Genomic DNA, 13,323 nt, shown 5'->3' on the forward strand with positions numbered 1-13,323 from the left:
AATGCTCACCTAGGAGTGCATTACTGAGGTGAAACGTTCACTGTCCTGACCTAAGCAATCCCTAAAATCAATCTGCCACATGAGGTAAAGGATTTTCCACAGGGGATAATGTCACTAAAGCTGCTGCTATCTACCCTCTGTGGTAGAATACAGTCTATTTGATCAGTCTTTTGTTAGTTGTAATATTGTTTTGTTTTGTGTTTTAATTTTCTTGGTGTGGTTAATGTGCTTGTAATTTAATTATTATGATTATTTATTGAAACATTGGCTTAAAAAAAACAAACAACCCCCTCCAACGTGACCAGCCATAATGGCTTGAGTTCAACATTACAAGATTGAAATGTCTTTGTTTATAAGCCAACTCTTTCCTGCAGTATTTTATTTTTAACCTTTCATAACCAACCCATTACAATTTAGTAATTAATTATGGCACATGCACACTACTTAAATTGGGAAGCTGTTTACTTCCCAAGCAGCCCTAATTTGTTGTTGTTATAACAGCATCAAAAGCTGGTAATTTATTTTAATACCTTATTTTGTGCCAAGTCCACATTAACTCATAAAACCCTGTTCCCACTGTCAAAGATAAAAAACATCCACAAGAGAGAGATTAACCTTGCCTCTTGCTCTTCTAAATGTATCCCTGAAAATCTCCCTGAATGCAGTAACTAAATGCAATTTTTATAGCAGTATTAAAACTGTAACATTGAAAGCACAGGAATTTGCATACTTATTGTAAAGAAAGTTACTTTTCTGTATCAGACTTTACTTGCAAAGGGCACTTGGTATATAAATGACTACCAAAGTAATTTTGTCATTTCTTTTTAAAAAAGTTTCAAACTATGCTTTATGTTGATAAATGATGGTATCAGGGAACTGTTAAGACCAGAGGTATCATCCGTTGCTTACTAATTAAGCTTATCTTCCACTATACATTAAATTAATATTGCTGGTACATGCCTATGCTACTGTGTTGTTGGGTCTGTAATTTTAGTCATTGCTAAGCTGTACCCATCAAACCATTTTGGTAGCTCAGTTCCTGATTGTCTGGGAGTTTTCCAGCAAATATTAATTGGAGATAAAGCATCTGAATGTCAGGACCGGGACCACACCTCCAAACACGCTCCTTCCAGTTCTCATCTATATAGGTTCCCTCAGTTCTACAAGTTGTTAGTTCTCGTTTACGTGCCCCACTCTCCCTCGCCTTTTCAATTCTTTCACTTCTTCACTTCCTATTTAGTACACGGTGATCTGCCAGGCCCAGGAGCCGCTGCCAGTCCCGTTCGAGGCCTTTCCCAAACCGCAGCTCAATTCATGTCTAAGCTGTTCACCTTTATCTACTAAAATGCTGTCAAATCTAAAATGAGGACGCGCGCCCAGCGAGTGAATGAGACTTGTCTTCGTAATACCACGTGTGACCAACACTTACCACACAGATATGACTCAATGCAAATGAATGTACATAGAAGTTTCTCCCCATTCCTTGAATTGAATATGCCAGTGTAGAGAGCTACCCTGATCCATCATCATCGTTGTCAAAGGAGAGAAAACAGAAGAACGATGTTCCTGTCTGTTGGCTTTATTGTAAATTACAGCTTAGTTTTTTGTTTTTTCTACTGGGCACATTAATTAAGCCATCTGGCCCCAGATGGATTAATTAATAGTTGTAAAATACTGATACGGAACCAACAAATCAGTACCCCATGGTATTGGTTTGCCACACAAACCAATACCCCATTGTATTGGTTTGTAGCGAACACACACGGAGATAAAAAGGCCAATCAGACTCTTGAGTATATTGCCCAGCCATAGTGAAAATATCCAAAATATCTGTCTCTATCATATTTTGAAATATTTCTAGTAACTGGGGCTTTCAAGCAAACACGTTGACCACGTTGCCTATGTGGCAGCCATTAGTAATAATTAGCTTCCTCTCCAGAGGGTTATAGTTGGACAAATTACAGTACAATGTCAGTATCTTGAACATGAACTGGAGGGACTACATGGAGTGGCATCTGATTATTGCTTTGCTGTATATTTGCCACAAAGTAGGTCTAGTTATATTTGCAGAGTGGGAAACACTGGACTGTACAAAGTGACTAGCAAACATTTTTACAATCGTTTACTGTCAAACTTTTATCTTCCCAGTTAGTTCATCCAGTCAAGGTTGCATTTGTGACTTTTATATTGTGATTAAAAGACAAAATCTTGTTAAATTAGTCTGGTGACAAAATTGCTGTTTGGTCCACTCAACACACGGTATGTCCAGGTTGTTAAATTTTACACCAGGCTATCTTTCTTTATATCTCACCATAATGCTTTACGTCTGTTTGACAAATTGTGATTAAGTTACATGGATGTAACATAAATTTCAGGGCAGCAACATGACTGCAGTTTAGGACAAGATGAACGAGATTGATAGTGCTTGCTTGCAAAGGGATTTGATACATTATATACCAGTTGATTTGATTAATCAATGCCATGAGCTGCAGTAAATACAGCTAAACCTTCTTAATTTGTGCTTGTAAAGAACTCTGTTGAATCTGCATATAAAATGAGAAAAGTAGAGAACCAGTTGTTATTCTTTAGCAAGAAAATGACTTTCCAAAGTCCATTTTTAGGTTCAGTGCATGCATTGCTCGGAGATTATTAGCTAGAACATTCACAAAGCCTTGAGGATTCTTCTGGTGTAAAACATATAAAGCAAACAGTGATGTGCTAGCCAATTAATTAAATTATACTTAACATAATGCCACAATTTAACAGGTTGCCCACAAACCCTAAGCCTCTCTCTTCTGACCTAATTTCATTTTGAACCCTGGCAAACATTCCCTGATTAGATTTCTTTATTGATTCTTCGGCAGTCGTGAAGGTCAGACTATCACTTGACTCACAGACTGACCTTCAGAGGAACTCAGACTCAGACAGTTGTCTAATTTCATTTGACTGGGAGCATTTTCAAGGATTGATGTTTCATGTTAGTAGATATATACGTAAGAAAAGAAATACATAGTTTAGAAGCCTGCAATGCATAATAAAAAAAGGATGACTTTACACAGAGAGCCTTGTCCTGAGGACTACCACTATTATAAACAACTGTAATGTATTCTGTCTGTGGCCCCAAAGAAAGATTTTAATAAAAAATACTCCAGAGCAGCATTGCGGAGACAGCATGATCCGCTATGTTTCAGTATTTAACGTACAGTCTACATCAGTTTAAAAAGCTGTGCAATGTAAATCGGTTTGATCAACAGAAACTCAAAGCTCAGTTATGCCTGCTATTTCTATATGAAGCCAATATGCTAGAAACACCATAACAATCATAACAATTTGAATCTGCATTGCAGTAATTTATGGACATACACACAGAAAAGTGTGTATGTCCAACACTGATGGAAAACATGCAGTTCAGAAGCCACGCCAGTGCAATTCAGGGAAGTTTAGCAAAAAGTGAAATAACTGGAGAGCCAGAGTTGGTGTGCATAGTCTTCTAAACGTTGAGGCAAGTAACTGAAAAGAGCACCAATGGGGGACATTTTATAAGAAATAAGTATTCATTTAGGCTTTTTGGCTGTTGCCATCTTGGATGCTTTGAAAACAAAGTTGGTCACAGAGGGCAGTGCTGGTTACAGTAGGTCAGCTAACTCTAGAGCTGACATGTTACCCAGAATGCTCGTATTCTGTGTGCGAGGGATGATTGAGTCAGTCATCAAAATAGCGATGATAGTAAAAAGAAAAGAATATGTGTAACGAAATTTGTCTCCTTCCCCTCACTCTAACTGGTCTTGGCAGATGGCTGCTCCTTCCTGAGCCTGGTTCTGCCTGTGGTTTCTTTCTCTTTAAAGGGAATTTTTCCTTCCCACTGTCGCCAAGTGCTTCCCATAGTGATCATCTGATTGTTTTCTCTCAATTATCGTAGAGTCTCGTAGGGTCACTTTTCTGTTATACTTGATTTCCTTAGAACTATAATTCACATTCCTATTAGTTGTCTGTGAAGACTGAGAACCTACAACTAATATTCGCATTCATGCATTCCTCACATTCCTCCTCTGACATTTTTTGTTACACACTGACAAATGTAAGAATCTAGGTAATTGTTACACACGTAGTATCATCAAGTAGTAGGCATAAAAAAACTGTTGAAGCTTCTCCGATAATCGAAGGAATGTCTGTCATTATTTCAAGGTTGATGGCAAAAGTCCTTGAGGGATTTGGGGATGTTAAAAAAAATGGAACAAAAAGAAATACTTCATAAGTACACCTGACATTTTTGAAACAAAAGCCTTCAATTTGTACCTAATACCATAATCATAAGAGCTCATTGTGGATTTCCAGCAGTGTTGGTTTATTGACCTTTTCTAAAAGTTTCCTTCAAATTTAATTTGTTGAAATGTGACAACACTGTGAGCCTTCAGTGTATCAGTGGCATAAAACAATTTGCACTTTGTGCTCAGAGTTGGAGCCTCATTTAGTTAATGAATATGCGTTAGGACTAACAAATGTGTGCATTTGTTTTCTTAAAATATTGGAAGTGTGTTCAGAAATTGACTTCTTGGAATCTCTGATGTTATAGCATCACAAAATAATTCACAGAAGATGTGTTTACACTAATATGCTGCAGTCATAGATCATAACAAAATGAACATGTAATACCTTTACTCTGCGTTTTGGCCCTACGTCAGCTGTCAAGTAATTGTGTTAGTGCTTGTTTAAGGAGTGCATGTTCACATGGTCTTTAAGTAGATCAGGTTACAGGCAGCTTTACAGTTTTAGCAGGTAGGTACGACTCAGTAACAGCAGCAGAAAACAAAGGTATGGAGGTAAAAAGTCTTAGGGCCAAATAGAACGGAAGGATCTTAAAACATCTTAGACGGCTTTGCAAAGGCCATTCTATTTATATTAATGAGTAATGAGCTAATGTAAATGTACAGCAGGACTTAAGATTAACAAGTGTCTGTCTGAGGTTATCTAGTGGACGAATGTGGCATGGCACAATTTAAAATAACATGGAACGTAAATTAACGGCCATTTTAATGCATCAATAACTGTAAATTAATATTTTCATTTCAGTTGAACTTTGCTTATTCCATTCAGTTTCACAGCCTAATCAGACTTCTCACAGTCATATCAACAGCTCCTCTGGCAAAGTTTAGTTTATGTTGTAGTACAGTGAATAAAATATCACATCACACCCTTTACTAAACAGCACACTGTAAAAAAAAAATCCTAAAAAAACAGTAATATTCCGGCAGCTGGGGCGCCAAAATAATACCATAAAATAACAGAAAATAACTTTCTCATAAAAATACGGTTATTTTCATTAATGACAATACAGTTTGTTGCCCTAATTTTACATGGGATTTTGCCTTTTTCAAGTGCTTTTAAACATTAAATTAGGAACATTTTAATGTGATTAAACAATGAAATTACCTATAAACAAGGTCAATGAATGCGGCAATATGAATAATAATACTTAAATGTACAGAAATATACAGTTAACAGTTGGTTTAAATAATAATGGATTGCATTTATGTAGCGCTTTTCGTGACCCTCAAAGCGCTTTACAATTCCAATATTCATTCACTCTCACATTCACACATTGGTGAAGGCAAACTACAGCTGTAGCCACAGCTGCCCTGGGACAGACTGACAGAAGCGAGGCTGCCATATCGCGCCATCGGCCCCTCTGGCCATCACCAGTAGGTGGTAGGTGAAGTGTCTTACCCAAAGACACAACGACTGAGACTGTCCGAGCCGGGGCTCAAACCGGCAACCTTCTGATTACAAGAGGAACTGCCAACTCTTGAGCCACGATTGCCCTAAATAACATTATTTGATGTCAAACAAGTTTATAAGAATCATTTTATATATTTTTCCATAGCATTACATTTGAATTTAACAGTGCAATCTTTCAAATAACGGACAAATATTTGTGAAATTATGATACATTTGTGAATGTATTTTAACAATCTAAATATGCATATGTACAGACAAATACATTTAAAAAACAAGAAAATTATGTTTTATTACATTTACAGTGATTTTATGTTATTTTACATTTGAAATGTAAAATCACAGTCTATGTAAATTTAATGATATTCTAGAAAAACAGTACAAAACTGTAAAATACACAGTAAAAGATTTTATATTACAATTTTTATTTTTACAGTGCATACCATAAAATGGTTTGAATTTCATATCGTTCAACTCCTTACAAAATTCTGCCCATGCCAGGTATGTAAAAATTATTGCTACTACCAGAAAAGTAAGACAAAACTTAATGTGATATCACAGACTATAACAATATTAAAAAAGCATAATTACATGTGCCCAAAATGTAACTTTGCGGTCACCCAGGCATCCCCTCCTGTTCTGACTTCACTGTGATTGTTACTCTTCAGAATGTCACTCGGAGTCTCTGCTTACCTCCACTGAGTGTTGTCTTGCTCTCTCCTATGGCCCATACTGGATTTTAATGCTACCAGTTTCACGGTGTGGTTTTTCTCCAGGTTATTGACAGCAACTCTTGAGTGTTTTGGACACACTGGCAATTAAAATGAATGGCCACAATGAAAGTTAATGTTGCTTAACTTTTACTGCCCCACAGCTCCTGACCCACACTGAGCTCAGTTCTCTCTCAGTGTTTTAGAAAAGTTCCGTTTGGGCCCGTATAGCCTATAAAGCCTGTTATTTTGAATAGTGGAATTGTAAAGCGCTTTGAGGGTCTCTAAAAGCTCTATATAAATGCAATCCATTATTATTATTATTATTATTATTTTGGTCCAAGAGTTCAATTAATGTGTCTGTAATCTTATTTATTTCCTTTAAGTAAGTATTTTGATATTTTAAGTACTGATGGACCAAAAAAACCTAAAGATGAGAGTGTTTAAAAAGGGATGAAACAGGTTTACATGTACGCTCTATTTTGGTTGTTTACACCATTTTGTCTCTCCATGAGGCAGGTCTTACCATCAGTGTTAGTTTGAATCTAAACTTATATGTTAAAACACCACAGGTAATGAATGGACAGACAATTCTAAAGGGGAAAGGGCTTTATGACAGGTAAAGCAGTTCAAATGTTCTAAATAATAAATACATAATAAATATACCACACATTTAAACTGCTTTGGTTATAATTTGGCATATATATTTTTTTTTATTTTGCTGTTGACACCATCCACTGCAGTACATTAAAAAGCTTCCGTGTCAGTACTCCAGTCTGACTCTCCAAACTGGGAGTGATCTGCTATTACACTGTGAATAAGTACCTCATACAACCCCACTTAAAAGAACCTGAACTGAACTATCCCTTTAAAGGTAAGAATTGACCAATAAATGTACGGGCATGGTGTGTGTGTGTGTGTGTGTGTGTGTGTGTTTTTAAAGCCTACAGTCTTATCTCATGAGTGGTTTTTGATGAAATTGAACAGATACATAACTCAGTGCCTCTCTTCATGAGTGCCCCATGATGTCTCATCTCAGGGTGAAAGCTTCCGTCTTAAATCAGCTGTGAGAACAAGCGTGCACTATGTCTCTTTTCCTGATGTAGCCATCTGCTCTCTCACGATACCGTGAATGTTCTGAAACTACCTGAAGGCCATTGGCTCAAATGGAAAAAAGGGTATCAGCAGCGCACACACACACTGTTACAGAACTGGAAAATCAATATATGCTGCATTCTAGATATGCCATGGAATCTTCTTTGCCACACTACGGGTGATATTTTTTACAGAAATCCTCCTGCTTTTCAAGAATAATGCCAGTGTCACGCTTAGTTACTGACCACTGAAAACCAATCTACACTACTTCATGCAATTTTTATTTCTAGCAAACACTATCAATGCATGTCTAATGATTTCTCTGATAGATAACCATCGTAGACACATCTTAATTCCCTAGGGACTAATTCAAAATGCTTGGTTATTCTCTGACTTGACATGAAAAAGCCCACCATCTCTGAGATGGATTGGCACACCTCATATTTTTTTTATATTTTTTCATGGTTTCTAGAAAAGTATGAGAACTGCTTTTATAATTGCTCGGCTTTACAGCAGCACAACGGGGAATATACTTTAACATTTGCGACAACTATTACATGACATCTGGTACAGAGGTTCATAATAAAAAAAAAAAAACCTTATCCTTTTAATATCTCTCTGCAGCATGTGGCCAAAGTCACTTTTTTTTCTCATCATCACAAAAAATCTGCTGAAGTATTCATTTTCTTATCAGCCCCACTCGTAATTTGCTCCATTCTAATCAGCCAGTGCTAGTGTTCAAACATGCTGAACTGCTGTGAGTACTGTTACAGGAATTAGCCCAAAGGATCAGTGGTGCTTGTGTGGCTGTGGATTCTTAGTCTTGTTTCAATACTTTAATTATTTTAATGGATTTCTGTAGTTTATGTTGACTGAAAAGTAGAACTCAACTTGCAATCTTGACTCTTTTTCACTAAGCATCTGCTAAGCATCATCACCTTTACAATGAACAGGGTGAATAAAAAAGGAGGCGGTGTTGCCTTATATGTAGATAAAGTTTTGAAATGTAGTCTGATTGAATGTATGTCAAGCACCATAGATAACGTATTGGAATGTGTCACTATTGAAATCCATGTTGAAAAAGCTAACAATATAATTATAAGTTGCATCTATAGGACACCAGGTTCATGCCTTGAGACATTCAATGAAAAACTTGCTGCTATGTTTAGCAACCTAAATGATAAAAAAGTGCAAATAATTTGTGGTGATTTTAATATGGATTTGCTAAACCCAAATGGACATCAGAAAACAACAGATTTCATAAATACAATGTATAGTAACTCCCTTTTCCCTGTAATTATAAAACCAAGTAGAATAACAATTGATACAGCTACATTGATAGATAATATATTCACAAATAAAATTGACCATGAAATAGTAGGTGGACTTCTTATAACTGATATAAGCGATCATCTTCCTGTTTTTGCAATTTTTCAAAATTATTTTGGGATTAAAACTAAACAAAAGAATCAAATATTTGATATGATACGACTTAGAACAACAAGAGCCATTGCTGCCCTCCAGGTGGACTTAAAGGAACACAATTGGAATGAGGTTTTTGCAAATGAAGATTCAAATAGTGCATATGATGCATTCTTATCAACTGTAATTTCACTATATGAAAAACATTGTCCTTTAATGAAAATCACTAGAAAGCATCACAGATCAAATAAGCCATGGATCACAAAATGGATAGAAGATGCATGTAAAAAGAAAAATAATCTATATAAGAGATTCATAAAACAGAGGACAAAAGATGCTGAAATAAAGTACAAGTTATATAAAAAAAGATTAGTAAATATTATAAGAACAAGTAAGAAAGAATATTACCACAAATTATTGGAGCAAAGTAGAAGTAACACACAAGAAACATGGAGGATATTAAATAGTATAATCAAAAAGGGCTCAAAAAATAAGAATTATCCAGATTATTTTAAAAAAGATAAAGATATTGTGCTTGATAAAACTAAAGACATTGCAAATGAATTTAATGATTTCTTTGTAAATGTTGGCTTTAATTTAGCAAAAGAAATTCCAGAGTCAAGAAATAATAACGACCTAAATAAACATATTACTCAGAATGTGTCCTCCATGTTTATTGGTGTTGTAACTCATAGAGAAATAATTAACATTGTGAAGACATTTAAAAATAAAAAGTCCACTGACTGTTTTGGTATTGACATGATATTAGTTAAAAGTATTATAGAATATATAGTGCAACCTTTCGCATACATTTGTAATCTGTCCTTTCAAACTGGTGTATTTCCCTCACAAATGAAAATAGCAAAAGTTATTCCAATCCATAAAAACGGAGAGAGAAGTCAGTTTACCAATTATAGGCCAATATCACTGCTCCCACAGTTCTCAAAAATTTTAGAAAAGTTATTTGTTAATAGACTTGATAAATATATTGAGAAGCATAATCTCCTAAGTGATAACCAATATGGCTTTAGAGTGAAAAGGTCCACTTCGATGGCAGTGATGGAACTTGTAGAAGGGATATCTAATGCTATAGATAATAAGGAATATACTGTTGGTGTTTTTATAGACTTAAAAAAGGCGTTTGATACGATTGATCATTCTATATTAATGAATAAACTAGAGAGATATGGCATAAGAGGGTTAGCATACAAGTGGATGAAAAGTTACCTCGATGACAGATATCAATATGTTGAATTCAATAATGTAAAATCTAAGCAGTTGAAGGTAACTTGTGGTGTTCCTCAGGGCTCTGTGCTGGGCCCTAAATTATTTATATTATACATAAATGACATATGTAGCATTTCCAAACTGTTAAAATGTGTATTGTTTGCTGATGATACCACTCTGTATTGCTCAGGTAAAAACCTAGAACAGCTTCTGACTACAGCGGAAAAGGAGTTAAATATATTAAAAAACTGGTTTGATGTAAATAAGTTATCATTAAATATAAAGAAAACAAAATTGATTATTTTTGGCACTAGACAAATGAAAAATGTATCTAAAATCAGGGTTAATGGAATTGAAATTGAAAGAGTGTACGAAAATAAATTTCTTGGAGTGATAATTGATGATAAGCTGAGTTGGAAGTCTCATATAAACCATGTGAAAACAAAAATGTCAAAAACCATTGCTATTCTCTATAAAACAAAGCATGTCCTGAACAAAAAATCATTATACACACTCTATTGTACTCTGTTGCTTCCATATATGACTTACTGTCTGGAGATATGGGGTAATGCATATAAAACGAACACTCTTCCTATTTTCAAGTTGCAAAAAAGAGCTATAAGAATTATAAACCAATCAAACTATATAGAACCAACTAACATTTTGTTTATTAATCTGAATACCCTGAAATTTTATGATTTAGTTGAATATAAAATGGCACAGATAATGTATAAAGCACAAAATAACTTGCTTTGCCCCAGTACTCAGAAGCTGTTCAAAGTCAGAGAGAGTCAATATGACTTAAGGGGAACAGATTTCTTTAAAAAAAAACAAGATAAGGACAAATATAAAGCAGAGATGTGTTTCTGTTAGAGGAGTTAACCTGTGGAATAGTTATGACAGTGATTTAAAAAGGTGTAGTTCATTTTCCTTGTTTAAAAATATGTTTAAAAATAGAGTATTAGAAAAATATATATATCAAGAATGAAAAGAGCAGAAAAAACAAACAAAAACAAAAACAAAAAACAAAAAAACCTCTTGATTCTTTTGCTTTGATGTAGTTACTTACTAAGGTGGAAAGTTTTCTGTTTTTTTGTTTTTTTCTTGTTTGTTTGTTTGTTTGTTTTGTTTTTGCTTTGTTTGCCTTCTCTCACCCCAACCGGTCGCAGCAGATGGCCGCCCCTCCCTGAGCCTGGTTCTGCCGGAGGTTTCTTCCTGTTAAAAGGGAGTTTTTCCTTCCCACTGTCGCCAAAGTGCTTGCTCATAGGGGGTCATATGATTGTTGGGCTTTTCTCTGTATCTATGAAGCGCCTTGAGGTGACATTTGTTGTGATTTGGCGCTATATAAATGAAATTGAATTGAATTGAATTTTATTATTTGCTTCGAGCCCTGTGTACAGGAGCTGCATGCTAAAAGATCTTTTGTTAAAAGGGTTGGCGTAATAAGCAAATGCTTCAGCCAATACCTTTTGATTAGCCTTGTCTCATGCTTTCTTGCTTTGTGGTAAATCTTTGTTCTGTCTTCACTGAGATATTTGAATGCTAATCAATAAAAACATATCACTCACTCACCTTTGAGACAGGAGAACATATTTCACGAGTCTTGCAATAGATCCTTGCTAGATTAGATTTACAAGCAGAAAAAGACATATAGAAATATAAAGTTCTTTCTTTTTAACTGCAGGAGATTATCTAACTTTAAAGTCTTCGAAGTTGTTGGAACAATACAAAAAAATGACTGACTGAAAATGACTTCTTCTCTGAGCAAGAAAATGAGCTCTAATATACAACTACAGTCCACGCAGACACAAGCAGGAATACAAAGAAAAGGCACCAATTTGATTCTGCAAATCTTAAAAAAAATTGAACAAAAACAGCATTATTCTTTAACCCTACTCTGTAATAAGAACAGTAATGAGACCAGAAAAAAGGCTTCCGTCCTACCATGAGTGATTTATTTTTTACCCGTCAGAATTATGCAAATTTAAAACAGCATATGCAGAACAGCATGTCTCAGGTTCAAAGACATCAGGTAATCAGCCAAAGCAATAGCTGCAAGCCCCATTTTTACCCTCGTTTCTTAGAATTCACAAAATCCCAGCCTCTGTCACCTTTGTCATAAACACGTCCCGTAGCTCTGTTTGTTTTCCGGTTCTCATTTATTTATTTTTAACTTTCACTCTGTTACATATTCTCCTGTGAGGTAAAACAATAGCTGATTAAGCTTTCAGTTAACTGAATAGTTGACTAATTACTCAAACATAGTAATATTTTGCGATGTAAAAGTAAATTGGTTTCGTGTTGCTGGTTTGGGTGATTGAGATGTTTAGATATTTCTTCCAGCTATTTTTTTCTTTTGAAAATAATTTAAAATAAAATGTCTTTCAGTCTGCCACTCTTGCCTTCACTAGCTGACATTCAGAGTTTAGCGATGTACTGAGTACTGTTGTACTCTGTCACTCTTAATATCATCTTATTCATCATCAAGTTATTTGAGAACAGCAATGCCACACCTCTGAACCAGACCAGAGCCATGCTGTATGTGGGACTTGGCTTCAGATAGCAGGCCCAGGCGTACATCTCTGACTGCCTACCTGTCACCTGTAGTTCTCTTTATCCAGATGGATAAAAGCATACTCCCTCTGGCCACTTCTTGCCTTCTTGCTTCCTTTTCCTTCTATCTTTACACCTGGTACTTGTCTCTTTCTGTGGGGGAGTCACTAACATGATGTGTTGGCATTGTAAAACTAGAGCAATATTTTTTTTTGTGGCATTTGAAATAAATATTTGCCTTTTTTGTATTATCTTACATTGAAAATGAATAGCCATCTTTGTTTATTTTCAGTTGTGTGTTTGGACTTGTATCGTACGACGCATAAATTTACATTATTGAGCACGCTGTTGGACAGCATTCGAGCATAAGTAATGACAGTTACTATATTCCCTAGTTTCATTTTCAACATTTTATTTTATTGTAGGCGGAGCAGAATTTGACTCCCAAGCTTTTGTGATCTGAATATAACATTTTTTATTCAAGTGTTGTATAAATCTAAAAAAAGGCAACTCTTTTCACGCTTTCAGGGATAACAGTATTTACTGAGATTCATAAAACTGGCAGGTAACTGATACTAATCTA

The 13,323-nt window shown here is 35.3% G+C and overlaps 1 protein-coding gene across 2 annotated transcripts in view; it reads left to right on the plus strand.

The window, feature by feature from the left end:
* Positions 1–13,323, plus strand: part of luzp2 (leucine zipper protein 2) — a 155,057-nt gene that overhangs the window by 36,709 nt on the left and 105,025 nt on the right. The window lies entirely within an intron of this gene.

Source organism: Neolamprologus multifasciatus, chromosome 1, assembly GCF_963576455.1.
Source record: "Neolamprologus multifasciatus chromosome 1, fNeoMul1.2, whole genome shotgun sequence".
Lineage (NCBI taxonomy): Eukaryota > Metazoa > Chordata > Actinopteri > Cichliformes > Cichlidae > Neolamprologus > Neolamprologus multifasciatus.